At 41.0% G+C, this 27846-nt stretch overlaps 1 protein-coding gene across 1 annotated transcript in view; it reads right to left on the bottom strand.

The window, feature by feature from the left end:
* Positions 1-27846, bottom strand: part of SPATA45 (spermatogenesis associated 45) — an 800921-nt gene that overhangs the window by 182554 nt on the left and 590521 nt on the right. The gene's annotated exons all lie outside the window — the stretch shown is intronic.

The raw sequence follows: 27846 nt of genomic DNA, 5'->3' as shown, positions 1-27846 counted from the left end.
AATTCATACCTCAACAAAGCTTACCTAACACTGCTATTTTCTCTGCAAGGCTCATGACAGCCTTCTTGTGCTTAGGAGCACTATACAGCACAATGCTTGGGGACCATTTTAAACAGCGACATCAACAAAAAGTACAAAAACGTGAAAAACGTATCACTAAATGGAATGTGAAAAGGACACTTGGTCCTGATGGCTTATGCCTGTAATCCCAGCAATTTGGGAGGCCAAGGCGGCTGGATTGTTTCAGCTGGGGAGTTTAAGATCACACTGGACAACATGGCGAAACCCCGTCCCTACTAAAAGTACAAAAATTAGCCGGGTATGGTGGCTCCAGAGTTTGAGGTGAGAGGATTACTTTAGCCCGAGAGGGCGAGGCTGCAGTGAGCCAATGTAGTGTCACTGCACTCCAGCCCGGGCAACAAGGGACACTGTTTATGGTATAGTATGAGAGCTGAAACAAGAAGGCAGAGGCTGCCTTGTTCAGCCTCAGCTGGGAATGTGCACTTTGGGCAATTAAAAATTTTTCCTGCTCTGTACATGTCCAAGAATACATGGAGGTTACAGATAAATTTTAGCAAGTAGGCAAATTTGCAAATATGGAATCCACAAATAAGGGAGAAAGACTGTATTTCTGTTTTATACTGCCCTATTTTCTAGTTGTACTCACAATTTTGTAGTTCATTAAATTAATTGACTAGTTTACTGTATGTCTTGTCTCTATAATGAGATTGTAAATAACTTCTGAGGAAAGACCATGACTCATTATTTCCAAAATTTACTTGACCTAGTGCTGTGCTAAGTATATATTATATTTTATAATATATATTTAATATATAGTATATGAAATAAAATATAATATATATTTACTATATATTAGTAAAAATATTTTGAATGAATGGTTAACAGTGGGCCAGAACTTAGGGCTTGTGAATGTCCAGAAACTTTTTCCTTTAGCATATCCTAAAAGGTAAGGAGCAATGTAACATTTTAAAATAAGTAACATTTTTAAATAAGTAAAATAAATTAATAGATATCTTTTCATGCAGTGTTGGAATTTGGGGGTTTATCTGATCCTAAAAGATATTTGCCTTTATCTGGACCTAGACTATTGCAAAGATTAAAGTTAACTTGCAGGGTGCTTATGGCAGTGCAAATGATTCTTGTCTATGGACTTGTGAAATAATTCTACCCGGATGGGGGGTGAACTCTCCACCTCTATGGAAAAGCCAGTTTTGGCCGCAGGCAGTGACTCACGCCTGTAATCCTAGAACTTTGGGAGGCTGAGGCAGGCGGATCTCGAGGTCAGAAGTTCGAGACCAGCCTGACCAACATGGTGAAATCCCGTCTCTACTAAAAATACAAAAATTAGCAGGCGTGGTGGCGCGCCTGTAATCTCAGCTACTCAGGAGGCTGAGGCAGGAGAATCTCTTGAACCCGGGAGACGGGGATTGCAGTGAGTTGAGATTGCGCCACTGCTCTCCAGCCTGGGTGACAGAGCAAGACTCCATTGCAATAGTAATAATAATAATAATAATAATAATAATAATAAATTAAACAACAACAAAAACGCCAGTTTTGCACCATTTGCAAGTTCAGTATTTCTGATCTGTAAACATGTCTGCTCTTTGGATTCTCCTTTGAACAGGTGATAGCATCTGTCTGGTTCACCTATTTAATGAGTTAAATAAAATGGCTGGGTGCAGAGGCTCACACCTGTAATCCCAGCACTTTGGGAGGCCGAGGCGGGTGGATCACTTGAGGTCAGGAGTTCAAGACCAGCCTGGCCAACATGGTGAAACCCCGTCTCTACTAAAAATAGACAAAAATTAGCCAGGTATGGTGGTTTATGCCTGTAATCGCAGCTACTTGGGAGGCTGAGGCATGAGAATCACTTAAATCTGGCAGGCAGAGGTTGCAGTGAGTCAAGATCGCACCACTGCACTCCAGCTTGGGCAACAGAGTGAGACTCCATTTGAAAATAAATAAATAAATAAAAATAAAATGACTGATGTGTTCGTATTATATCTGTTTGAGAGTCATTATTTTACTTTTTTTTTTTTTTTTTTTTTGCAAATTATCTTTTAAAAGTTCAGTAGTTCCCACCAAGATGCCCAATGTATTCATCTGACAGGTGAATTTTATCACTGGAAAAGTACACTTCATGGGTTGCCTGAATCCTGGCAATTTTCTTGCTGCCAGAGATAAATCTAAAACTGCAAAAGAATGTTGCTGAGTCTTTGTTTTCCTAATCTTTATTTTCTTCTCCACTAATTGTGTGTTTTTCTTTGGTTTGTACAAGCATACCTTGTTTTATTGTGCCTCACTTTATTATGCTTCACAGATACTCTGTTTTTCACAAATTGAAGATTTGTGGCAACCCTCCCTTTTGCAATTCTGCTGATAACCATTTTTCCAGCAGCATGTGCTCACTTTCTTTCTCTGTGTAACATTTTGGTGATTCTCACATATTTCAAACATTTTCATCATTCTTATATCTATTATGGTGATCTGTGATCGGTGGTCTTTGATGTTACTATTGTAATTGTTTTGGGGCACCACAAACTGCACCCATTCAAGATGGCAAACTTAACAAATGTTGTGTGTGTTCTAACTGCTCTACTGACTGACCAATCATTCCCTGTCTCTCTCCCTGTCCTCAGGCCTCCATATCCCCTACAAAATATTGAAATTAGGCCAATTAATAACCCTATGATGGTGTCTAAGTGTTCAAGTGAAAGGGTTACACATCTTTAAATCAAAAGCTAGAAATTATTAAGCTGAATGAAGGGATGACAAAAGCTGAGATAGGTCCAAAGACAGGCATCTTGCACCAAACAGTTAATGAAATTGTGAATGCAAAGGAAAAGTTCTTGAAGGAAATTAAAAGTGCTACTCCAGTGTATGAAGGCATGATAAGAAAGCAAAACAGTCTTATTGCTGATACAGAGAAAATCTGAGTGGTCTATATAGAAAATCATACCAGTTACAATATTCCCTTAAATCAAAGCCTAATCCGGAGTAAGGCCCCAACTCTCTTCAATTCTATGAAGGCTGAGAGACGTGAGGAAGCTGCAGAAGACAAGTTGGAAGTTAGCAGAAGTTGCTTCATGAAGTTTAAGGAAAGAATCTGTCTCCATAACATAAAGGTGCATAGGGAAGCAGAAAGTACTGATGGAGAAGCTGCCGCAAGTTATCTAGAAGATCTAGCTTTGATTACTGATGAAGGTGGTTACAACAACAGATTTTCTGTGCAGATGAAACAGCCTCTGTAGGAAGAAGATGCCATCTAGGACTTTCATAGCTAGAAAGAAGTCAATGCCTGGCTTCAACGCTTCAAAGGACAGGCTGACTCTCTTGTTAGGAGCTAATGCAGCTGGTGACTTTAACTAGAAGCCAATGCTCACTGATCATTCTGAAAATCCTAGGACCCTGAAGAATTCTGTTAAATCTACTCTGCCTGTTCTCTATCAATGGAAGACAAAGCCTGGACAACAGCACATCAGTTTATACCATGGTCTACTGAATATTTTAAGCACGCTTTTGAGACCCGCTGCTTAGAAAAAAAGACTCTTTTCAAAACGTTACTGCTCATTAACAATGCATCTGGTCACCCAAGAGCTCTGAGTTGAATGTTATTTTATCCCTGCTAACACAACATCCATTCTGCAGCCCATGGGATCAGGGAATAATTTTGACTTTCAAGTCCCCTTATTTAAGAAATACATTTTCTAAGGTTATAGCTGCCACAGAAGTGTTTCCTCTGAAGGATCTGGAGAAAGTAAATTTAAAACCTTCTAGAAAGGAGTCACCATTTAGATACAAATCTTCTGGAAAAGATTTACCATGTTAGATGCCTTTCAGAACATTTTGATTCATGGAAGGAGGTCAAAATTTCCACATTAACGGGAGCTCGAGAGAAGTTGATTCCAGCCATCATGGTTTGCTTTGAGGGGTTCAAGACTTCAGTGGCAGAAGTAACAACAGATGTAGTGGAAATAGCAAGATAACTAGAATTAGAGCTTGAAGAGGTGATTGGATTGCGACGATCTCATGATAAAACTTGAACAAATAAGAAGTTACTTCTTATGGATGAGCAAAGAAAGTGGTTTCTTAAAATAGCAGCTACTCCTGGTATAGATGCTCTGAACATTGTTGAAATGACAACAATGGGTTTAGAATATTATATAAACTTAGTTGATAAAGTGGAATGAGCATTTCAGAGAATTGACTCCAATTTTGAAAGACATTTTCTACTGTGTATAGAACGCTATCAAACAGCATCACATGTATGGAGACATCTTTTACGAAAGAAAGAGTCAATCTATGCAGCAAACTTCAGTTTTTTCTAAGAAATTCCACAACCATCCCAATCTTCAGCAACCACCAATCTGATCAGTCAGTAGCCATTAACATAAAGGCAAGACCCTCCACCAGCAAAAAGTATTATGGCTTGCTAAAGGCTTAGTTGATCGTTTGCATTTTTAAGCAGGAAAGTACTTTTTAATTAAGATACATACTTTAGGCCGGGCGCAGTGGTTCACACCTGTAATCCCAGCATTTTGGGAGGCCAAAGTGGGTGGATCACTTGAGGTCAGGAGTTCGAAACCAGCTTGACCAATATGATAAAACCCTGTCTCTACTAAAAATACAAAAATTAGCAGGTGTGGTGGCATGTGCTTGTAATCCCAGCTACTCGGGAGGCTGAAACAGAAGAATCGCTTGAACTTGGGAGGCAGAGGTTGCAGTGAGCCCAGATCCTGCCATTGCACTCCAGCCTAGGCAACAAGAGTGAAACTCTGTCTCAAAAACAAAAAAAAGATACATACTTTGCTTTTAGACACGATATTATTGCACACTGAATAGACTACCGTATAGTGTGAACATAACTTTTATATGCACTTGGAAACCAAAAATTTTGCATGACTTACTTTATCGCAATGTTTGTTTTATTGCAGTGGTCTGGAACCAAACCCACAATATCTTTGAGATATGCCTGTACATGGCCAATAAGTTATTTCCCTCTGTTGGGAGCAATGATTAAGAGTTTGGTTATATGGTCTAACCATTTGGTGATCTCTATAAAAGGACTAGTGGTTTACAGAGATATAATTTCTGTTGAGTGAGAAACAACAGAAAACCTGGTATGTTATTTTTATTTATTTGTCTATTTGCCTATTTTGAGTTCAATTCAAGAATTTTGTGCCTATTGGAAGGAGAACAGCTCATTAATATCTGGTCTGGTGAGTTTTCGTGTTCCTGTGTTTACTCTTGACCCATGGTTGAAATGGTAGAATTGAAGCTGTAAATTCTCCATATATCTGTCTGTGTGTCTGTAATTTATAAACATCTTTATACCTCTCTATGTGAGTATAAGATATTGTCTTGCCTCTGTAAGTTATTACTAATTAAAATCTAGTTTATTTTTGTCAAAGGATCTCTGCTCTGATTGGCTTATAGAGATAAATAAGCTTATATAAATTTAATTTCTATAAACTTATATAAATTTAATTTCTAAAATTACCTGAAAATAAGTAAATCAAGACATTCCAAATGTAATATACTTTAAAGAAAAATAGACGGCCGGGCGCGGTGGCTCACTCCTGTAATCCCAACACTTCGGGAGGCCGAAGTAGGCGGATCACGAGGTTGGGAGATCGAGACCATCCTGGCTAAGACGGTGAAACCCTGTCTCTACTAAAAATACAAAAAATTAGCCAGGCGTGGTGGCTTGCGCCTGTAGCCCAGCTACTCAGGAGGCTGAAGCAGGAGAATTGCTTGAACCTGGGAGGCGGATGTTGCAGTGAGCCAAAATCATGCCACTGCACTCCAGCCGGGGCAGGAGAGTGAGACTCCGTCTTAAAAAAAGAGGGCGAGAGAGAGAGAGAGAGAGAGGGAGGGAGGGAAGGAGGGAGAGAGAGAGAGAGAGAGAAAGAAAGAAAGAGAAAGAAAGGTATATAGAAACTAACTCAGAAATATTTAAAGAATTTAAGCTTACATCATTAAGGTCAATCTGTAGTGAAAGGTGATTTCTTTTTTAGAAGTAGTGTAATGTTAATAAGAAATGGGTAGGGAGAAACATTGATTTTAGAATACCATCCCACCATAACTGCATACCTCGCCAGGGATTGAGACAATGAAGAAGGGTGGGCAAAAAAAAACTCAGAGACCAAGGTCTCTGCTAAAGAGAAGGCAAGTATTTTGGACAATCACACGGAAATTCATCTACTACGGATGGGATTCAGGAACTTGAATTGGCTGCGGTGTGGGTAGCCAATATGGCAAAAGTATGAGTTAAACCTCACTCAGAAGGACTGAGGTTTGAAAGAAAATGGAAGTACTTCAGAACTCACATTTCTATGAAATGGAGAGAGCTTGGACACTCTCTGGAAGTTGTTCTCCCTGGCAAAAACTAAAGTAGGTAAGACTGTCCTCTCTTCTACTGGTATTGCCAGAGCTGATTACAGAAAAGAGAGGAGGATTGAGAGGTACAGCGGAATGAAGTCAGTGTGTCTCCCGTCCTGAGAAATAAATCACTAGTGGAGGTACTTTCAGAGTGTGACCGAGATACAGGGAATCTCATTAAGGACTGTACAACTAGAAATAGAGAAGGCTAGAGCTACTGAAATGTGACAGAGGATGAAACTCAGCATATGAATTTTTCAGCAAATAGCAGAGACCCTTAGAATTATCTGAAAAGTGATTGTTTTTCAGATCCCTGAGCAGGAGAGTGACCATTTCAGCTATCTGGTCTAGAATATCCAGATTGACTCAGGAGACAAGGCAGAGCCAGGTTTATGATGGAGGAAAAATCCAGAACAGACTAGAAAAGAAACATTTTATTTTGACATGCCTATATGAGGCCTTCATTAGTTTCTACAGGGCAGGAGTCACAAGTTAATAGCACAACAAGAGGCTGGGTGCAGTGCTTCACACCTATAATCTCAGCACTTTGGGAGGTTGAGAGTTCAAGACAAGCCTGAGCAACATAGTAGGACCGTCTTTAAAAAAATAAAAAGTAAATAAAAATTAGCTGAGCATGGTGATGCACACCTGTGGTCCCAGCTACTCAGGAGTCTAAAGCAAGAGGATCACTTGAGCCTGGGAGGTCAAGGCTGCAGTGAGCTATGATCATGCCACTTCCCTCCAGCCTGGGTGACAAAGTAAGACCCCATCCCTGCTCCCTCTCCCGCACAGAAAAACCGTTAACAAGAGCCTAGCACTTAGCAATTTGTTAAATTCCAATTTAAAAAATCTTTCCAGATACTATTAAAGTTCTATCTCTATACCAGATGGACGCCAATGACATTTGCAAATTCAAAATTCATTCACTCAGTCATTTATTTATTTATCCCCACACCTAGTTTAAGACATAAAATATTACAAATACAGTTGAAGCCTTGGCATCCATCTGCAAACCCTTTTCCCTCCATCTCCCAAGATGAAACTACCATCCTAAATTTAGTGCTTTTCATTCTCATGTGTGCCATTATATATTTTTATGTGTGTATTATAGACAATATATAATAATTTTATATAATATATTTATAAAATATATTTATATAATTACCATCTATACTACATATAGATGGTATCATACTCTGTATCTTTCTCCAACTTGCTTTTCAGTCTCAACATTATGTTTTAAGATTTAACCATGTTTTTACCTGCAATTCTGGTTAATTCATTTTTCACTACTCTACTATATTCCAAATACAAATAACAATTTATTAATCCTTTATTCTGCTTGATATACATTTAGTATTTCTCCTCCTTCTCTCTTCCTTCTCATGCTCTCTATGCTAAGACCTTGATGAATTCCTCAGTTCTACTAATTCACTAATTTTTTCCTTAACTGAGACCAGTCTACACTGTATTTTGTCTATTCAATTTATTTCAATTGCTATTTTTTTTTATTTCCAGGATTTCTTTGTTGATTTTTTCTGCATCACCCTTTTTTGTTTTATTTCTGCTTGCTTTTATGATTCCTTATTCTTGGCGAGTGTCTCACGCCTGTAATCCCGGCATTTTGAGAGGCCGAGGCGGGCAGATCACGAGGTCAAGAGTTCGAGACCAGCCTGGCCAACATGCTGAAACTCCGTCTCTACTAAAGATACAAAAAATTAGCTGGGCATGGTGGTGCGGCGCACCTGTAATCCCAGCCATTTGGGAGACTGAGGCAGGAGAATTGCTTGAACCCGAGAGGCGGAGGTTGCAGTGAGCCGAGGTTGCACCATTGCACTCCAGCCTAGGTGAGAGGTCGAGACTCTGTCTCAACAACAACAAAAAAATTCCTTATTATTTTTTTCTTTTAAGTCTCTCAAATGATACTACCCACGCTTGTTTTTTGTTTTTGTTTGTTTTTTTGTTTGTTTGTTTTTGTTTTTTTGAGATGGAGTCTTGCTCTGTCGCCCAGGCTGGAGTGCAGTGGCACCATCTGGGCTCACTGCAAGCTCCACCTCCCAGGTTCACGCCGTTCTCCTGCCTCAGCCTCCCGAGTAGCTGGGACTACAGGTGCCCGCCACCATGCCCGGCTAATTTTTTTTTTTTTTTTTTTTTTGTATTTTTAGTAGAGACAGGGTTTCACCATGTTAGCCAGGATGGTCTCGATCTCCTGACCTCATGATCCACCTGCCTCGGCCTTCCAAAGTGCTGGGATTACAGGCGTGAGCCACCGTGACCAACCCTCCATGCTTGTTTAAAGCTCATTTGCTGATTATTCTGTTATGTTCATTTTGTCTGGAGTAAATTTATCTTCCCTATTTTGATTTTGTTGGTGGCTGTTCTGAGTGTGAATTTCTTCATGTGTTTTGGAATTTTCATGTGCAAACATCCTGTTTAGGAGATTTTTATTTTTTCTCTCTATTGACCCTGTTTGTCTTAATTGCCTCCATTCCTCCTCAAGGGACTCCTAGACCAGAATCAGGTCTTATACTGGTGGCTTGGGTCTGTCTAGCTATGCTATCAGAGATGTTACATTTCCAGTCTGTGAGCTAGTGGATAGCTTGGCCCAGGTCCTGGATGGGAAGCTGTATCCCTTTTCTCCTGCCTCCCTAGGCCATGGCTATGGAAGTAGTCACTGCAGCACCTTTCAGCCTTTCTTCATGAGTAAAGTGGCCCTTAGTTTCAACAGTGAGCCTGAATCCATCCCTTCTCTTTCTTGGGAAGACTTTTAGTTCCTGTTAGCTTTTAGTAGCAAAATTCCTAGATAGGAGGCCCAGCATGTCTCAGCTTTGGTGTTTCTGGGCCTTGAAAAAAGTTAATATTGCTTTTGAGCATGATGGTGTTTTCCAGTTCTGTTTTGTTATGATTTCTCTTTTTATATTTTTATCTCTCACTGCTATGTGTTTGGAGCAGAGAAGGTCTTCAATGCAAGCATTTAAGTAGTATCTTCACTAGAAGTACAAATATACAGTATTATGTAATATCCAGAAATAATTTCTTTATAAGCTGAAAGTCTGTTCCTCAAGAATTATTGAAATGTAGTGTAGCACAGTAAAATGGGAAGACTTTTTTTTTTTCTTTTTTGAGACAGAGTCTCAAAGCTGGAGTGCTAGTGGTGTGATCTCAGCTCACTGCAGCCTTAACCTCCTCATCTAAAGCATTCCTCCTGTTTCAGCCTCCCAACTATCTGAGCACCACTATGCTTGGCTGATTTTTTATTTTTTTGTGGAGACAGTGTCTTGCTATCTTGCTCAGTCTGGTCTTGAACTCCTGGGCTCATGCCACCCACCTCAGCCTTCCAAAGTGAGCCACCGCACCTGGCTGGAAGACTCTTGAGTCAAATAGACCTCGGTTTTAACACAGACTCTGACGCTTCTCAGTTGTGGCATTGGGCAAACATATCACCTCTTTGGTCACAGTTACCTGCAAAATGGGGATAATAGTACTTATAAAATATTATGAAGATGGCTAGGCGCAGTGGCTCATGCCTGTAATCCCCGCACTTTGGGAGGCTGAGGCGGGCAGATCACAAGGTCAAGAGATCGAGACCATCCTGTCCAACATGGTGAAATCCTGTCTCTACCAAAAGTATAAAATTAGCCGGGCGTGGTGGCACGTGCCTGTAGTCCCGGCTACTTGGGAGGCTGGAGCAGGAGAATCTCTTGAACCTGGGAGGCGGAGGTTGCAGTGAGCCAAGATCGCACCACTGCAGTCCAGCCTGACGACAGAGCAAGACTCTGTCTCAAAATAAATAAATAAAAATGAAGATAAATAAAATGATAGATGTAAAGTACCTGTCAAAAGATGCAGAGGGGCAGAAATATTTGTTTTGTTTTTAAAAATCACATTTATGTGCAACTTTTTTCATCACATGAACTTGATTAATAAAGTAGCATAGCCGGGGGCGGTGGCTCATGCCTGTAATCCCAGCACTTTGGGAAGGCAAGGCAGGTGGATCACCTGAGGTCATGAGTTCGAGACCAACCTGACCAAAATGGAGAAACCCCATCTCTACTAAAAACACAAAATTAGCTGGGCATGGTGGTGCATGCTTGTAGTCCCAGCTACTCGGGAGGCTGAGGCAGGAGAATGGCATGAACCCAGGAGGCGGAGCTTGCAGTGAGCTGAGATTGGGCCACTGCTCTCTAGCCTGGGCGACAGAGTGAGACAACATCTCAGAAAAAAAAAAGAAAAATAAAGTAGTATATAATAAAGTAGCATATAATGAGTAGATAATATACATATAACAGAACTTTGTGCTGTTCTGTTCCTTTGGAAAATAGTACAGAGAAAAATTAAAAACAGAAGACAAAAATTATATAAAATGAGATGTAATATCATATAGATTCAATACTTAAGAGAAGTATCTATGTGATACTTTCAGATTTTTCTAAAAAGTTATCTATTTTGGTTATTGTACATTAGCATACTCCTTTGGAAGACTGATGTTAATCTTTCTGTCCATCAGGAAAATGAGTATCCTTTGTTAAATAAAAATTTCCCCAGTTAGCAGTTACATAATCATATATACATGCTGATAACATGTATATATAATTATAGGGTATAAAAATTACTTTGCTCTTTTCTTCTTAGTCTGTTTTGTATTGCTATAACAGAATACCTATGGGTAGTTTATAAAGAAAAGAGGTTTATTTAGCTCACAGTTCTGCAGGCTTGGTTCAAAAACATGGCACTACCATCTGCTCAGCTTCTGGTGAGGGCTTTAATGTTGGCTCAAGGCTTGGCAGAGAAGGTCAAAGGGGAGGGGAACATGTGTAAAATCCCAGGGGCATACTGGCTTTACAGCAATTCACTCCCATGGGACCTTCCCACAAAAATTAATGCAGTCTTGTAAGACTGAGAACTCACTAACTATTTCAAGAGCTGCACCAAGCCATTCATGAAGGATCTGCCCCCATAACCCAAACACCTCCCACTGGGACCCACCTTCTAACACCACCATATTGGGAATCAAATTTCTTTTGTCTATTTTTTTTAAATTATTTATTTTTTGAGACAGGTTTCATTCCCATTGCCCAGGCTGCAGTGCAATGGCATGATCTTGGCTCACTGCAACCTCCACCTCTGGGGCTCAAGTGGTTTTCTTGCCTTAGCCACCCGAGTAGCTGGGACTACAGGCACACACCACCACGCCATGCTAATTGTATTTTTGTGGAGAATGGGTTTCACCATGTTGCCCAGGCTGGTCTCAAACTCCTGAGCTTAAGCCATCTGCCTGCCTTGGTCTCCCAAAGTGCTGGGATTTGTGAGCCACTGTGCCCAGTCATGGGAATCAAATTTCAGCATGAGTTTTGGAGGGGACCACAGTACCTCTTATAAAACAGAATTTGGCAAAATATAGATTGCAAGGAAAAGCTAAAAAATAAGGATGAAAAGCCCATTCAGAATGTCTCTCAACTCCCACACATGTACTTGTACTTCGTTCTCAGCCTCCAAATCCTGGAAAACGTTCTGTATAACCTACCAACTCTTTCAATAAAAATATCCCAGGTTGTCATGGTGACATAGTTTTTCCCCTACAGAACCTTATAGTCTGTTATGGTAGTTTCCTAATTTTTTATGGTTATGGACTTCTTTCTTTCATTTTGGTACTGTTTCTCATTTTTCCAGCTGAATATTATATCTAGGCTTGCTGAAGTGGTAGCAAATTATAGATTTAATTTGAAGCAGGGCAGATTTAACCAATGCTCTTATAGTTATCAGTAAGTCAGTCTGTAACGCTGATAGAGTACTCCGTGGGTATGTGTTCTGCAGTGGTCCTTGATGAAAACATCATAACACTTAGCCCTTGCTAGAATGTCTCATTTCTTTCTCTAACATGTGTAGGCTAAGAACTTTTGATGTCCAGGCTTTTAAAATGAAGAACAACGATAGAAATTTGGTAGTCAGGATATAAAATTTAAGTTAGCCCTTCTCTTTTCTCCATCCCTAAACCCTTCTTTTTTTGTCACCCAGGCTGAAGTGCAGTGGTACGGTCTTGGCTCACTGCAACCTTCGCCTCCCTGGTTCCAGCGATTCTCCTGCCTCAGTCTCCGGAGTAGCTGGGACTACAGGAATGTGCCACCATGTCCGGCTAATTTTTGTATTTTTAATAGAGACGGGGTTTCATCATATTGGCCAGGCTGATCTCGAACTCCTGACCTCGTGATCTGCCTGCCTCGGCCTCCCAAAGTGCTGGGATTACAGGCGTGAGCCACCGTGCCTGGCCAACCCTTTCTTCTTCTCAGCCCCAGAATGGGGCTTTGCAGATTTGTGACAACTTACACTACAGAGACTTGTGGATGTTATGTAATTGAGCTCATCTCTAGCAGATGACCTTAGTGCCTGGTCCAGTTTGTTTTAGGGTTCCTAAAATGGTTTTTCTGGGAAGGTATTAAGGAGCAGGAGCCAATCTAAGGGGCTCCTTAGACCCAGGAAAGAATGAAGAGGCTGAGCAATGGAAAGTCAGAGGAGAAATGAGAAAGTTGCATGTAAGAAACAGCAAAAGTGCTTTCTGTGATTGTCTGATACCCATTTGAGGAGAGAAACCATGTCTATTGTTTGTTAAATAATGAATGAATAAATGGCTATTTGGTGGTCACGTATTCTGCCTCTGCCCATGCCAAAGCTAGATATTGATCTGGAAGTAGTGTATGTTCTTGAGGACGATTAACATCAAGGAGTAAGGTATGTATCCTTTTGTTCCTTTTAATGAATGTTTCATTTATTGATATCTAAACCTTGGGTGTCTGGAATACTGGAGGTTAAAAAAATGATTTAAGGGACTCTTTGAGTTATTATAATATTCTGAAAAAAATCTAATAGAAATTGAAGAAAAATTCACAGCCATAAATCAAAAGTTCACCAAAACCTCAAGTGTCTTTGTTTTTGATTGATAACATACAAGCTTAATATGGTAAGACTTGTTATTCTGGTCAGAAGCTCAGATCTGTCAATGACTTCAATTGGCAAAGACAAAAAAATGATATTATTATAATATATTTAATTTAGTTATACATTAATTGCCTTTTATTTGTGATTCATTAATCTGGACAGCCTTCGTTCTACAAAATAGAATTAGAACTTTCCGCCGGGTGCGGTGGCTCACGCCTGTAATCCCAGCACTTTGGGAGGCTGAGGCGGCGGATCACAAGGTCAAGAGATCGAGACCATACTGACCAACCAACATGGTGAAACCCCATCTCTCCAAAATTACAAAAATTAGCTGGGCTTAGTGGCACACACCTGTAGTCCCCAGCTACTCAGGAGGCTGAGGCAGGAGAACCGCTTGAACCTGGAAGGCGTAGGTTGCAGTGAAATGAGACAGCGCCATTGCATTCCAGCCCGGGTGACAGAGCAAGACTCTGTCTCAAAAAAAAAAAAAAAGAACTTCCATTGGCCAATAACAGAAAAATGGGGGCCAGGCGCGGTGGCTCAAGCCTGTAATCCCAGCACTTTGGGAGGCCGAGACGGGCGGATCACGAGGTCAGGAGACCGAGACCATCCTGGCTAACACGGTGAAACCCCGTCTCTACTAAAAATACAAAAAAAAAAACTAGCCGGGCGAGGTGGCGGCGCCTGTAGTCCCAGCTACTCGGGAGGCTGAGGCAGGAGAATGGCGTAAACCCGGGAGGCGGAGCTTGCAGTGAGCTGAGATCCGGCCACTGCACTCCAACCTGGGCGACAGAGCGAGACTCCGTCTCAGAAAACAACAACAACAACAAACAAACATACAAACACCCAAACAAACAAAAAAACAGAAAAATGGATTTTGTAAGATGGGAACAAGGAAACAAAACAAGAACAATAGAAAAAAAAAAACTTGGCCAGGCGTGGTGGCTCATGCCTGTAATCCCAGCACTTTGGGAGGCTGGGACGGGTGGATCACCTGAGGTCAGGAGTTCGAGACCAGCCTGGCCAACATGGTGAAACCACTTGTCTACTAAAAATGCAAAAATTAGCTAGGCATGGTGGTGCACACCTGTAATCCCAGCTACTCGGGAGGCTGAGGCAGGACAATCGCTTGAACCCGGGAGGTGGAGGTTGCAGTGAGCTGAGTGGAGTACAAGCACCCTTGTACTACAGTCTGGGCAACAAGAGTGAAACTCCATCTCGGGGAAAAAAACAAGCAAACAACAACAACAAAAAACCTAAATGGTTAACATCAGGTTCCTTTTATGTAAAGGATAAAGTAGAAGAGACTTCCTTGCTATGATAACTCAGTTAGACTAGAATCTCTTGTTTTCAGAAAAGAAACTGGTATTATTTGGAACCTATCTACTTCCTTAAAGTTTCAATTTGGATAGGTGGCATTGAGGATGAGTGACTCCATTTTGGTTTGGTTTGTTTTGGGCCCATTGCAGGAGCTCAGTTCAAACGACGACCTTTCGTAATCTTGTTCAACAATTCTTCCCTTTTTGGTCAGGCTCTCTCCTAGGTGGGAGCGTGATCAAAACTTAGGGTGTTAGTGCTACTCTCAGTTACCACCACTCTGGGTTTCCAGTCTCAATACACCATTCATAGGTTACAATGTCCTCATGATCATACATTTCTTTGTTCCAGCCAAAAAGAGATTATTTGACGTTTGATGGATGACTGCATGCAAACATTTAAAGCTTTTGAGAGAATACAGCATACCAGAGAGACTTCTATTATGATTATCAGAAGAGTAATCCAAAAGTTTGGAGTATGCACTTGAGCCAGGGTCCCCATGAACCAAACCAACCAAAATTGATTAAATCACAGAGCAAGCCAGATGAGAAGTCTACTCATTTTAACCAAGTAGCCTGTTTGTTAATTTTTGCAAATGAGGCTCTACAATATCTGATGTATTTATCCATGTGCAACAAGAAATGTCAGCAACTGCACAGACTCATCCAATTCATTTAGCAGATAATCTAGCATCCCATGACAGGGTTAAATTAAAACAGGGAATGAGAACAAGTGGATCCAGAAGTTTAACTCTATAAGAGAGACCATGAGTACAATTTGAAAAAAACAGTGGCATTAGGGATGTTGCTAAAGTTAGCCAATGGGTGAACTAATGGATCTTTAAAGCCATATAAAGGTTCAGGTTTGACATGACAGATCCAGCACTTCTAGTTGCCTGCAGAAGCTACTGATTGTGAAATTCTAATTACAGCATCATCCTGCCAAGTGAAAGAGGTAGGTGTAAGCAAAGAAAAATTAAGAGAGGGAGGAGTCTCATTACGATGGGGAGTCTTTTCTGATGTCTTGGGAAAAGCTGTCCAAAGCATGAAGTCATCAACCTCCCATGGCCTTCTATAATTTTCATTTAACAGTTGTACACTGTCTTATATCAGCATTCACCATTTCATAATTTCTAGAAATATGTTTCCGTCATTTTCCATGTTCATTAACAGATCCAAATACGTTTAGCTTCTTTATACTGTACAAAAACAAGATGCCAGTATATATTTTTAAATTCTTTTTTTTTTTTTTTTTGAGACGGAGTCTTGCTTTGTCACCCAGGCTGGAGTGCAATGGCGCGACCTCGGCTCACTGCAAGCTCCGCCTCCCGGGTTCACACCACTCTCCTACCTTAGCCTCCTGAGTAGCTGGGACTACAGGCACCTGCCACCACACCTGGCTAATTTTTTGTTGTTTTTGGTAGAGACAGGGTTTCACCATGTTAGCCAGGATGGTCTTGATCTCCTGACCTCATGATCCGCCTGCCTTGGCCTCCCAAAGTGCTGGGATTACAGGCGTGAGCCACCAAGCCCGGCCTATATTTTTAAATTAAGTTCAACAATTAATGTTTCAGTATTTTAACTTACTCAGAAATGACTCAGACATTTCATGAATATCTATCTCATGTAATATAGCTAAGCTTTCAAGTTATGAAAAAGAATTCTGTAATTATTACATTAGCCTAATTTGCTCATTCTTACCAATCATGTTTGAATTGCTAATGGCAAACTTCAGATGATTGCCATGATCACTTTTTAACAAGTCAGGCAAGTATCAAAAATATCACAGAAGCAAAGAAATGAAAAAGTTAAGTATGATTTTTCCCTCTGTTTTTCTTTCATTAATGACATGCATTAACCAATTTATTTTCATCGTGTATTCAGCTCCTAAGTTGGATTTATAGTATTATGACCTTAACCATCTAGGAGATAAAACTTGTTTGACTAGTAAGTTTATGTTTTAAAACTGCATGCTTGGGCCAGGTGCGGTGGCTCACGCTTGTAATCCCAGCACTTCGGGAGGCCAAGGTGGGCGGATCATGAGGTCAGGAGTTCGAGACCAGCTTGACCAACATGGAGAAACCCTGTCTCTACTAAAAATACAAAAATTAGCTGGGTTTGTTGGCAAATGCCTGTAGTCCCAGCTACTCAGGAGGCTGAGGCAGGAGAATTGCTTGAACCCAGGAGGTGGAGGTTGCAGTGAGCCAAGATCGTGCCACTGCATGCCAGCCTGGGCAACAAAGCGAGACTCCATCTCAAAAAAAAAAAAAAAAAAGACAGCTTAGAGCGAGCATGTAGGTCCAAATATCTCCAAAACTCACCTGAGTGACAGGGCATCCATTTCTGCTAAAACTGGATTTGATGTATTTTCCTCTAATTTGGTCTTGAGGTTGTCTCTGCAGAGCGGCTATGAATTCTAGCCCTGTCCTGGTGGAAAACCAAGAGATGTGGTCTTGGATATTTACAGTATGCCTTTCATGGGATACTTCTTTATCCTGGAAGGCAGCCTAACACCTAAATGACTGGTCTGCAATGTGTCCCTCTGAAAGGAAACTTGTTTATACTGGAGATGCCTATGTGGCTCCATGACTGACCTGTGTCCAGTTTATTCCTATCGTGAGAGCCACTTTCTAGGACAGCCCTGACCAGAAGAAGAGTTAGGCTCAGCTGTGTCAGCCAGGCGAGACACAGAGGCAGGCGCCTGTAATCCCAGCTACTCAGAGGCAGAAGAATCGCTTGAACCCGGGAAGTGGAGGTTGCAGTGAGCCCAGATCATACCACTGCACTCCAGCCTGGGCGACAGAGGGAGGGAAAAAAAAAAAAATTAGCTGCGCGTTGTGGTGTGTGCCTGTAATCCCAGCTACTCAGGAGACTGAGGCAGGAGAATCACTTGAATCTGGGAGGTGAAGGTTGCAGTGAGCTGAGATGGCCCCACTGCACTCCAGCTTGGGCAACAGAGTGAACCTCATTTTTTTTTCAAAGAAAAAGAAAAAGCCACTTGTATTTTTTTTCCCAGGACTGTCATAAAGTACCACAGACGGGGTGTCTTAAACGATAGAACTTAACTTTCCCATGATTCTGGAGGACAAGAAGTTCAAGATCCAGCCTGGGTGACAGAGCAGTACTCTGTCTCCAAAAAAAGAAAAAAAGTTAAAGATCAAGACTGGGTGCAGTGGCTCATGCCTGTAATTCCAGGCGAGGCAGGAGGATCATGAGGTCAGGAGTTTGAGACCAGCCTGGCCAACATAGTGAAACCCCATCTCTACTAAAAATATTAAAAAATTAGCCGGGCATGGTGGTGGGCCTCTGTAATCTCAGATATTCAGGAGGCTGAGGCAGAAGAATCATTTGAACCCGGGAGATGGAGGTTGCAGTGAGCCGAGATGGTGTCACTGCACTCCAGCCCGGGTGACAGTGTGAGAGTCCGTCTCAAAAAAAAAAAAAAGAAGTTCAAGATCAAGGTCTCAGCAGGGCTGTTTTCTTCTGAGGGCTTCTCTTCCTGGCTTTTAAATTTACTAATACTAATTGGGGTACAACATGCCCAAAAATGCCTATCGTCTGTGTCTTCAAATGGTCTTTCCTCTGGGTCCTAGTTTCCTCTTCTTGTAAGGACATAAGTCATATTGGACTAGGGCCCATCCATATAATTTCATTTTACCTTGATTGCCTCTTTAATGGCTCTATCTTTAAATACAGTCACATTCCGAGGTACTGCAGGCAGAACTTTTCAGTATATGAATTCTGCGTGGACACAGTTCAGCCTATAACACCATCCTAATGAATGTGAATGTGTAGCTCATTGTGGTTTTGATGTACATTTCCCGATGACTAATGCTACATCTTTTCATGTGCTTATTGGCCATTGGTATAGATTCTTTGGAGAAACATTTTCAGATCATTTGCCCATTTTAAAATTGAGTTATTTATCCCTCTATTGTTGGGTTGAAAGAGTTCTTTATATATTCTGGATACTAGACTCTTGTCAGATACATGATTTGCATATATTTTCTCCCATTCTGTGGATTCTCTTTTCACTTTGACAGTGTTCTTTGACACACAAAGCTTTTAATTTTGATGAATTCCAATTTATCTATTTTTACTTTGGCTACCTGTGCTTTTTGGTGTCATAGCAAACCATTTCCTATTACAAGGCCATGAAGATATACTTACATTTCCTTTTAAGAGCTTTATGCTTTTACCTCTTACATTTCCATCCTTAATCTATTTTGAGTTAATTTTAGTATGTGGTGTTAGGAGGGGTCTAAGTTCATTATTTTACATGTGAATATCTAGTTTTCCCAGCACCATTTGTTGAAGACTATTTCTTTGCTCTCCCCATCTCTCCTTCCTATTGATTGCTCTTTGTTGAAAATTGCTTGACTGTAAACGTATGGATGTATGTCTGAACTCACAACCCTATGCCATTAGCTATGTAGTTACCTTTATGCCAATATCACGCTGCTGTGATTACTGCAGCTTTGTAGTGAGTTTTGAAATCAGGACATGTGGATTTTCCGATCTTTATTAAGATTGTTTTGCTTTTCAGAGTCCTTTGCATTTCCATATGAATTTAAAGATCATCTTGCTCCTTTCTGTTAAAAAAAAAAAGTTGAAAATAGGGATCGCACTGAATATGTATTCAATTTGGGGAGTATTGCCATCTTAATGACTTTCAATATTTTATTATTTTAGGTGTACAAGCATTACATTTCCTTTGTTAAATTTATTCCCATTAGCCAGGTGTGGTGGCGCATGCCTGTAGTCCCAGCTACTTGGGAAGCTGAGGTGGCAGAATCGCTTGAACCTGGGAGGAGGAGATTGCAGTGAGTTGAGATTGCACTGCTGCACTCCAGCCTGGATGATACAGTGGGACTCCATCTCAAAAATAAATTAAATAAATAAATTTATTTCCAAGTACTTTATTATTTTTGACAGTATTTTAAGTAGAATTATTTTCTTAATTTCATTTTTGGATTGTTCATTGTTAGAGTATAGAAATATAATTAATTTTCATATAGGGGTCTTGTATGTTTTAACTTTGTTTAAACTTATTCTTTGGCTCTAAAAGCTTTTTGAGAGTGTGTGTAGATTCTTTAGAGTTTTCTATATATAAGATCATGTTGGCTGGGTTTGGTGGTTCACGCTTGTAATCCCAGCACTTTGGAAAGTTGAGGTGGGTGGATCACTTGATCCCAGGAGTTTGAGACCACCCTGGGCAACATGGCAAAACCACATCTCTACAAAAAATATGAAAATTAGTAGGGCATGGTGGTGCGTACTTGTAGTCCCAGTAACTGGGGAGGCCGAGGTGGGAAGATCACCTGAAGCAGAGGTAGAGGGTTGGGGGAGATGAGAGGGTGGGTTGAGGCTTCAGTGAGCCATGATTTTAAAAAGACAAACAACAACAACAACAACAAAAACTAAAAACAAACTTTGGCTGGATGCTGTGGCTCACACCTGTAGTTCCAACACTTTGAGAGGCCAAGGCAGGCAGATTGCTTGAATCCAGGAGTTCAGGACAAGTCTGGGCAACACGGTGAGACTCCGTCTCCACAAAAAAATACAAAAATTAGCTGGGCATGGTGGTGCACACCTGTAATCTTAGCTACTTTGGAGGCTGAGGTGGGAGGATCACTTGAGCTTGGGATGTCGAGGTTGTGATGACTCAAGATTGCGCCACTGCAGTCCAGCCTGGGTGACAGAGTGAGGTCCTGTCTCAATTAAAAAAAAAAACAATCATATCTTCTGACAATAAAGATTGTTTTACTTGTACCTTTGCAACCTGGATGGCTTTTATTTCTTTTTCTTGTCTAATTGCCTTGACCAGAAGTACCAATACAATATTGAATGGATGTGGAAGAGTGGACATCCTTGTCTTGCTCCTGCTTTGGGGGAAAGCTTTCAGATTTTCACCATTGAGAATGATGTTACCTGTGGGTTTTTCATCAATGCCTTTTTTCAGTTTCAGGAAGTTCACCTTCTATTCCTAGTTGGTTGTGTTTTCTTATCATGAAAGGATGTTGGACTTTGTCAAATGTCTTTTCTGCATCTGTTGAGATGATCCTGTATTTTTTCCCTTTATACCATCAATATGGTGTATTACATTGATTTATTTTCATATACTGAACCAACTTTGCATTTCGGGGATAAATCCCACATGGTCATGTCACATAATCCTTTTACTATGCTGCTCGATTTGGTCTGCGAGTTTTTAGTTGAGGATATTCACAAGGAAATTTTTTTTCTTGTGATTATTTGGCTGTGTTACCTGGGTAATACTGGCCTCATAAAATGAGTTGGAAAGTATTCTCTTTTCTTCTTTTATTTGACAGAGTTTGAGAAAGACTGACATTAATTCTTTTTAACATTCAGTTTCACTGAATTCATTGGAAAAAGCTTCTAATCCTAGGTTTTCGTTTGTTGACATTTTTTGATACAGACTTAATGTCTTCACTGGTCTATTCTGGCTTTTCTTTCTTCTTGAGTCAGTTTTGTCTTTGTCTTTTGTTCCTTTAGACGTGGTTTTCTTTGGCTTTTTGGATGTATTTAAAATAGCCAATTTAAAATTTTTGTCTAACAGGACCAACATCTGAGCTTCCTCATGGACATAGGTTTTAACTGATTGCCTTTTTATCTGTGTATATGGGTCATACTTTTGTTTCTTAAAATGCTTCATACATTTTTGTTGAAAATTAATTATTTTACTTGTTCTAATATGACAACTCTGAAAGTCAGGGTATCTCTCCTTCCCAGAGTTCATTGTTAGTGCTTATTGTAGTAGTTGTTTGTTTAGTTTTCTGAATAATTTCGTTAAGTCTGTTATTTGTTGTGCATGGCCACTAAAGTCTCTGTTCTGTTGGCTTATTAATTAGGCAGAGATTGGACAGCAAATGATTGGACAGTGATTTCCTTAGATGCTGGAAGCAAAAAAATAGCTCCCAGTCTTTGCAGAGAGGCCTCATTTTTATTTTATTTTATTTTTATTTTTTATAGCGACAGGGTCTCACTATATTGCCCAGGCTAGTCTCAGACTCCTGGGCTCAAGCGATCCACCTACCTCAGACTCCAAAGTGCTGGGATTACAGGCATGAGCCACCATGCCTGGCCTTATTTTATTTTTCGTTTTTATTTACTTATTTATTTTGAGACACAGTCTTGCTCTATCGTCCAGGTTGGCATGCAGTGGCATGATCTTGACTCACCACAACCTCTGCCTCCCAGGCTCCAGCAATTCTCTTGTTTCAGCCTCCTGTGTAGCTGGGACTACAGGTGTACACCACTATGTTGGGGACCAGCCTCAATACCACCCGTAGGGTACTCGAAGTCTGGTGGTGACAAAGGAATGAGAAGAGACAGGTTAAGAGTCTGTAAAGGTGGGAGCCAGGGGGCCAGTTGCAAAATGGAGGCTGCAAAAGGTTCAGAGCTCTGGTCTCTATACTATTGATTAAGTACAATTACTTAGATTTAAGAAGCAAATGTTTAGGGCGAAACAGTGAAAGGGTGGCAGTGTGTCATAGGCATAATTTATCGCAATAGCTGTTTAAATGAATCTTTTTTGTGCTCAAACAGCGTATCTTTAACTTATCGGAGAGTAGCTAGTGGGAGCGACTTAACTAGGAGCCTGCATGTCTGTCTACATTTCAGTGTTTTAAAGGAGTGTCTTTCACTTTGAAAACAGTGTTTACAGATAAGAGAGCGGGTCTCGCTCTGAGCATGGGAACATGATGGCAATTAGGAGGCTTTCCTCCTCAGAGTCCTCTTGTGGCTTTCTATGACTTATTGTCTCATATTTTTATGGCCAGTTTATACAGGCACCCCATAAGCCCTTTTCCCGCATGAGAAGAGACAGGTTAAGAGTTTATAAAGGTGGGAGCCAGGGGGACAGTTGCAAAATGGAGGCTGCAAAAGGCTCAGGGCTCTGGTCTCCACACTATTTATTGAGTACAGTCACTTAGATGTTCACGGTGAAACAGTGAAAGAGTGGCAGTGCGTCATAGGCATAATTTAGAGCAATAGCTGTTTAAATGAATCTCCTTTGTGCTCAAACAGCACATCTTTAACTTATCGGAGAGTAGCCAGTGGGAGCGGGCTTAACTAGGAGCCTGCATGTCTGTCCACATCGCAGTGTTTCAAAGGAGTGTCTTTCTCCTTGAACACAGTGTTTACAGAGAAGAGAGCAGGTCTTGTTCTGAGCATGGGAACATGATGGTAATTAGGAGGCTTTCTTCCTCAGAGGCCTCTTGTGGCTTTCCATGACTTATTGTCCATATTTTTATGGCCAGTTTATACAGGCACCCCACAAGCCCTTTACCCAACACCACTATGCCCTGCCAATTTTTTTTTTTTTTTTTTTTTTTTTTTTTTTTTGCATTTTCTTGTAGAGATGGGGCCTCACTATGTTTCCCAGGCTGGTCTCGAACTCCTGGGCTCAAGTGATTCACCTGCCTCAGCTTCTCAAAGTGCTGGGATTATAGGTGTGAGCCACTGCACCCAGCAGAGGCCCTGTTTTTATGCAGGTGTACATCTTCAACACTCAGCCAGGCAGTTTACAACCCTGCCTTAGCCTTCTCATCTTGCTTGTCCGGAGCTTCAAGGTTGGCCAGATGTGAAAGCTTAAAGCCTTCTCAAGTCTTTCCTGAGCATCCGCATAGCTCTGGTCATGTGCATGGTCTTCTAGATTCTCAGGAATATATTGGAACTTTTCAAGGCCCTTATTCTTCCAAAGCTTCTCACTCTCCAGCCTTTTCTCTCAAGCTTCTTGGGCAGTTGATTGTGTGCTCAGCTGTCATCCATTACTTCAGGCAGCAATGACAAACACATTTACCTATAAATATTGTGGAAAAATGTCCCCTGGTTAATGGCTTCAGCATTGGGACAAGGTGAAGATAAGCCTTTTGAGTTGGTTTTCTGAAAGCCACCAGACAAATAAGACCAAATATTTATTTATTTATAGTAATCATTACTACTTTATAAAAATGAGGTCTCTTCTCCCTCAGAACTGGTTCTAGGAATGTTGGCTGTTATTTTCAAGGATATCCTTGAGCTGAGGAGCAGGGGATGGGCCTAGGGTAAGTCAAAATGCCAGAAAGTTTGCTGTTCTTAGAGATTCAGCCTATTTTCTTTTTCTTTTTTTCTTTTTTGAGACAGAGTCTCGTTCTGTCGCCTAGGCTGGAGTGCAGTGGCGTGATCTCAGCTCACTGCAACCTCCGTCTCCTGGGTTCAAGTGATTCTCCTGCTTCGGTCTCCTGAGTAGTTGGGACTACAGGTGCCCACCACCACGCCTGGCTAAGTTTTTGTATATTTAGTAGAGATGAGGTTTTACCGCATTGGCCAGGATGGTCTCGAACTCCTGACCTCATGATCCACCTGCCTCGGCCTCCCAAAGTGTTGGAATTATAGGTATGAGCCACCGTGCCCGGCTGAGATTCAGCCTATTTTCTTAAGTAAGTGCTCCTGGGTTGCTGTAAGCTTTTGGTTAGTTTCCAGAGTTCTGAAAGAGTTAATACTGAGAGTTTTGTTAGGTTTTTCATAGTTTATGTGGAGCAGTGAACTTTTGGAGATCCCCCCCCAACAAAGAATCAGTTTTTGGTTTCATTGGTTTTTCTTTATTGCTTTTCTCTATTTCGATTTCATTGTTTTTCTCTTTTTTAGAAAATGTTATTGAGTTATTACTCTTTTGTTTATGTTTTTTTTCCTTATTCTTGCTCTCAGGGTTAATATATTTTTTTCTAGCTTTTTTTTTTTTTTTTTTTTTTTTGAGATGGAGTCTCGCTCTGTCGCCCAGGCTGGAGTGCAGTGGCCAGATCTCAGCTCACTGCAAGCTCTGCCTCCCAGGTTCACGCCGTTCTCCTGCCTCAGCCTCCCATGTAGCTGGGACTACAGGCGCCCGCCACCGTGCCTGGCTAATTTTTGTATTTTTTTTTAGTAGAGACGGGGTTTCACCGTGTTAGCCAGGATGGTCTCGATCTCCTGACCTTGTGATCCGCCTGTCTTGGCCTCCTAAAGTGCTGGGATTACAGGCTTGAGCCACCGCGCCCGGCCTCTAGCTTCTTAAAGTAGAAGCTTAGTTCATGATTCTTCTTCTTGTTTACTATAAGCGATCAAGGTTATACATTTCCCTCTAAGCACTGCATTAGCTGTGTCCCACACATTATGACATGCTCCCATTTTCATTCAATTCCAAATATGTTTAAAAGTCTTTTGTCATTTATTTTTGATCCAGGAGTCCTTAGAATTGTATTTACTTTCCAAATATTTATGAATTTTATGGGTAACTTTCTATTATGAACTTCTAGTTTAATTCCCTGAGGTCACAGAGCAAATCCAATTTATATTGGTTTTAAAGAATTGGTTAACATTTACTTATTTATTTACTGAGATGGAGTTTCATTCTTGTTGCCCAGGCTGTAGTGCAATGGTACAATCTCAGCTCACTGCAACCTCCGCCTCCCAGGTTCAAGTGATTCTCCTGCCTCAACCTCCTGAGTAGCTGGGATTACAGGCATGTGCCACCATGCCCAGCTAATTTTGTGTTTTTAGTGCAGACAGGGTTTTGCCATGTTGGTCAGACTGGTCTCGAACTCCCAACCTCAGGTGATCCGCCCCCCTCGGCCTTCCAAAGTGCTGGGATTACATGCATGAGCCACTGTGCCCAGCCTGTTAGCATTTATTTTATAGCCCAGGATATGGTCTGACTTGTTGAATGTTTTCCGTACACTTGAAACAAACATTTTCTGCTACTATTGAGTGGAGTGTTCTATAAATGTCTATCAGGTAGAGTTGGTTGATAGAGCAGTTCAGGTTTTCTGTATCCTTATTCATTTATTTGTTTACATATTTAGTCAATTACTGAGAGAGGAGTGTTGAAATCTTTTTTGTTTTTTTGAGACAGAATCTCGCTCTGTCGCCCATGCTAGAGTGCAGTTGCATGATCTTGGCTCACTGCAACCTCTGCCTCCCTGGTTCAAGTGATTCTTGTGCTTCAATCTCCCAAGCGACTGGGATTACAGATATGTGCCACCACACCTGGCTAATTTTTGTATTTTTAGTAGAGATGAGGTTTTGCCATGTTGGCCAGGCTGGTCTTGAACTCCTGGCCTCAAGTGATCTGCCCACTTCAGCCTTCTAAAGTGCTACAGCCTTCTAAAGTGCTAGGATTACAGGCATGTGCCACCATGTCCGGCTTGAGTGTTGAAATCTTAACTATAATTGTGGATTTATCTATTTCTTCTTTTAGTTCTAATGGTTTTTGCTTTTTACATTTTTAGTTTTGTTATTAGGTATATACACATTTAGAATTGCTCTGTCTTCTTTATGAATTGAATTCTTTAAGTTTTGTCCTCGTTTATTCCTGATCATATTTCTTTGTCTTAAGTCTTTCTGGTAGTGTTTTCGTGGCACACGTTTTTCCACTTTTTAAATTTTTTAATCATTGGTATCTGGTAAATCAAAGAAACTCAGAGATCATGGAGAGGAAGTTGCTAAGGATGATCTCAAGTACCTAACTAATGTAATTAAATGGAGAGTAAAATCAGTCATGGAGATAGAAATAGGCGTATGAGGGGAAAAAATGTTGAGCTTTTGATTTGTTCTGTTTCCAGTCGTAGATATATAATAAAGATGTAAGTAAAGTGAGTCAAGTCGTGGAAGAGAGATATGCTGGGAGATAGACATTTGCAAGTCAGTGGGAATAAAGAACAAAGGATCAAAGACAAAATCTTGAGAATACTGAAAGTTCTTGGAAGGAAGAGAAACCAGCAAAAGAGACTGAAAAAAGAGTGAGTTATCTGAGTATAAAAGAGAAAAGAGAAATAATGCTGACTCATGTGCTAAGAACACAGAAAAGTTTTAAAAAGGTAGAAATGGTCAGAGACTTTCAAAATCCAGAAATATTGGGCAAATTGAGGTCATTGGAAACGATTTTCAGAGCGGTTTCAGAGTAGCAATAAAGAGGTGAAACCAGATTGAATTGGACATGGGAATAAATGGGTGATGATGCAATATTGATGTAGATTACTTTAAAATCAACTTAACAAGGCCGGGCGCGGTGGCTCAAGCCTGTAATCCCAGCACTTTGGGAGGCCGAGACGGGCGGATCACAAGGTCAGGAGATCGAGACCATCCTGGCTAACATGGTGAAACCCCGTCTCTACTAAAAATACAAAAAAACTAGCCGGGCGAGGTGGCGGGCGCCTGTAGTCCCAGCTACTCGGGAGGCTGAGGCAGGAGAATGGCGTAAACCCGGGAGGCGGAGCTTGCAGTGAGCTGAGATCCGGCCACTGCACTCCAGCCTGGGCGACAGAGTGAGACTCCGTCTCAAAAAAAAAAAAAAAAAAAAAAAAAAAAAAAAAACTTAAACAACTTTGACAGTGAGTGGAAGGAGAAAGAAAGGAAGAAAAGAAGGCAAAATGAATAATGCCCTTTACTCCCTTCTCACCTGGCTAACTCCCATCTCTCTTCCAACATTCAGTCTTCTATCAGAAAGCTTTAGGCGATCTTTCATTCTGAATTGGTGTGATCTGTAGCACTCCATATATACATTCACCATGGTACTTATCACAATGTATGTCTTTACTTTTCCTACTAGATGGTACTTGAGAACAGGCACTATCTACTTTTTTTTTTTTTTTTGAGAGAAGTCTTGCTCTTCTCCCCCAGGCTGGAGTGCAATGGTGGGATCTCGGCTCACCGCAACTTGCTCCCGGGTTCAAACGATTCTCCTGCCTCAGCCTCCCAAGTAGCTGGGATTACAGGTGCCTGCCACCACGCATGGCTGATTTTTTGTATTTTTAGTGGAGAGGGGGTTTCACCATATTGGCCAGGTTGGTCTCAAACTCCTGTCCTCAGGTGATCAGCCAGCTTCGGCCTCCCAAAGTGTTGGAATTACAGGCATGAGCCACCGTGCCCGGTTGGAGAACAGGGACTATCTTTGTAACTCCAATGCCAAATTGGCATCATGTGGGGCACATAGTAGGTGGTGAATTCAGGTTTAATGAATGACTAATAGACCGACTTAGATATATGTAGGTTGAAAAGAAGGAGCCAGTGGTGAGAAAGAGATTAAACATACAGAAAGGAGATTTGGAATGTCATTGAAACAGTCTTAAGGTCGGCCAAAGTGGATGGGATTCAGATCACAGGTGCAGTCATTGGTTGTAAAAATGAGCAAGTGATATGTGCACATCTCAGACTGGTA

Source organism: Macaca thibetana, chromosome 1 (genome assembly GCF_024542745.1).
Source record: "Macaca thibetana thibetana isolate TM-01 chromosome 1, ASM2454274v1, whole genome shotgun sequence".
NCBI lineage: Eukaryota > Metazoa > Chordata > Mammalia > Primates > Cercopithecidae > Macaca > Macaca thibetana.
Note: the sequence above shows the minus strand (reverse complement) of the source record. Positions and strands in the feature narration are given on the sequence as shown.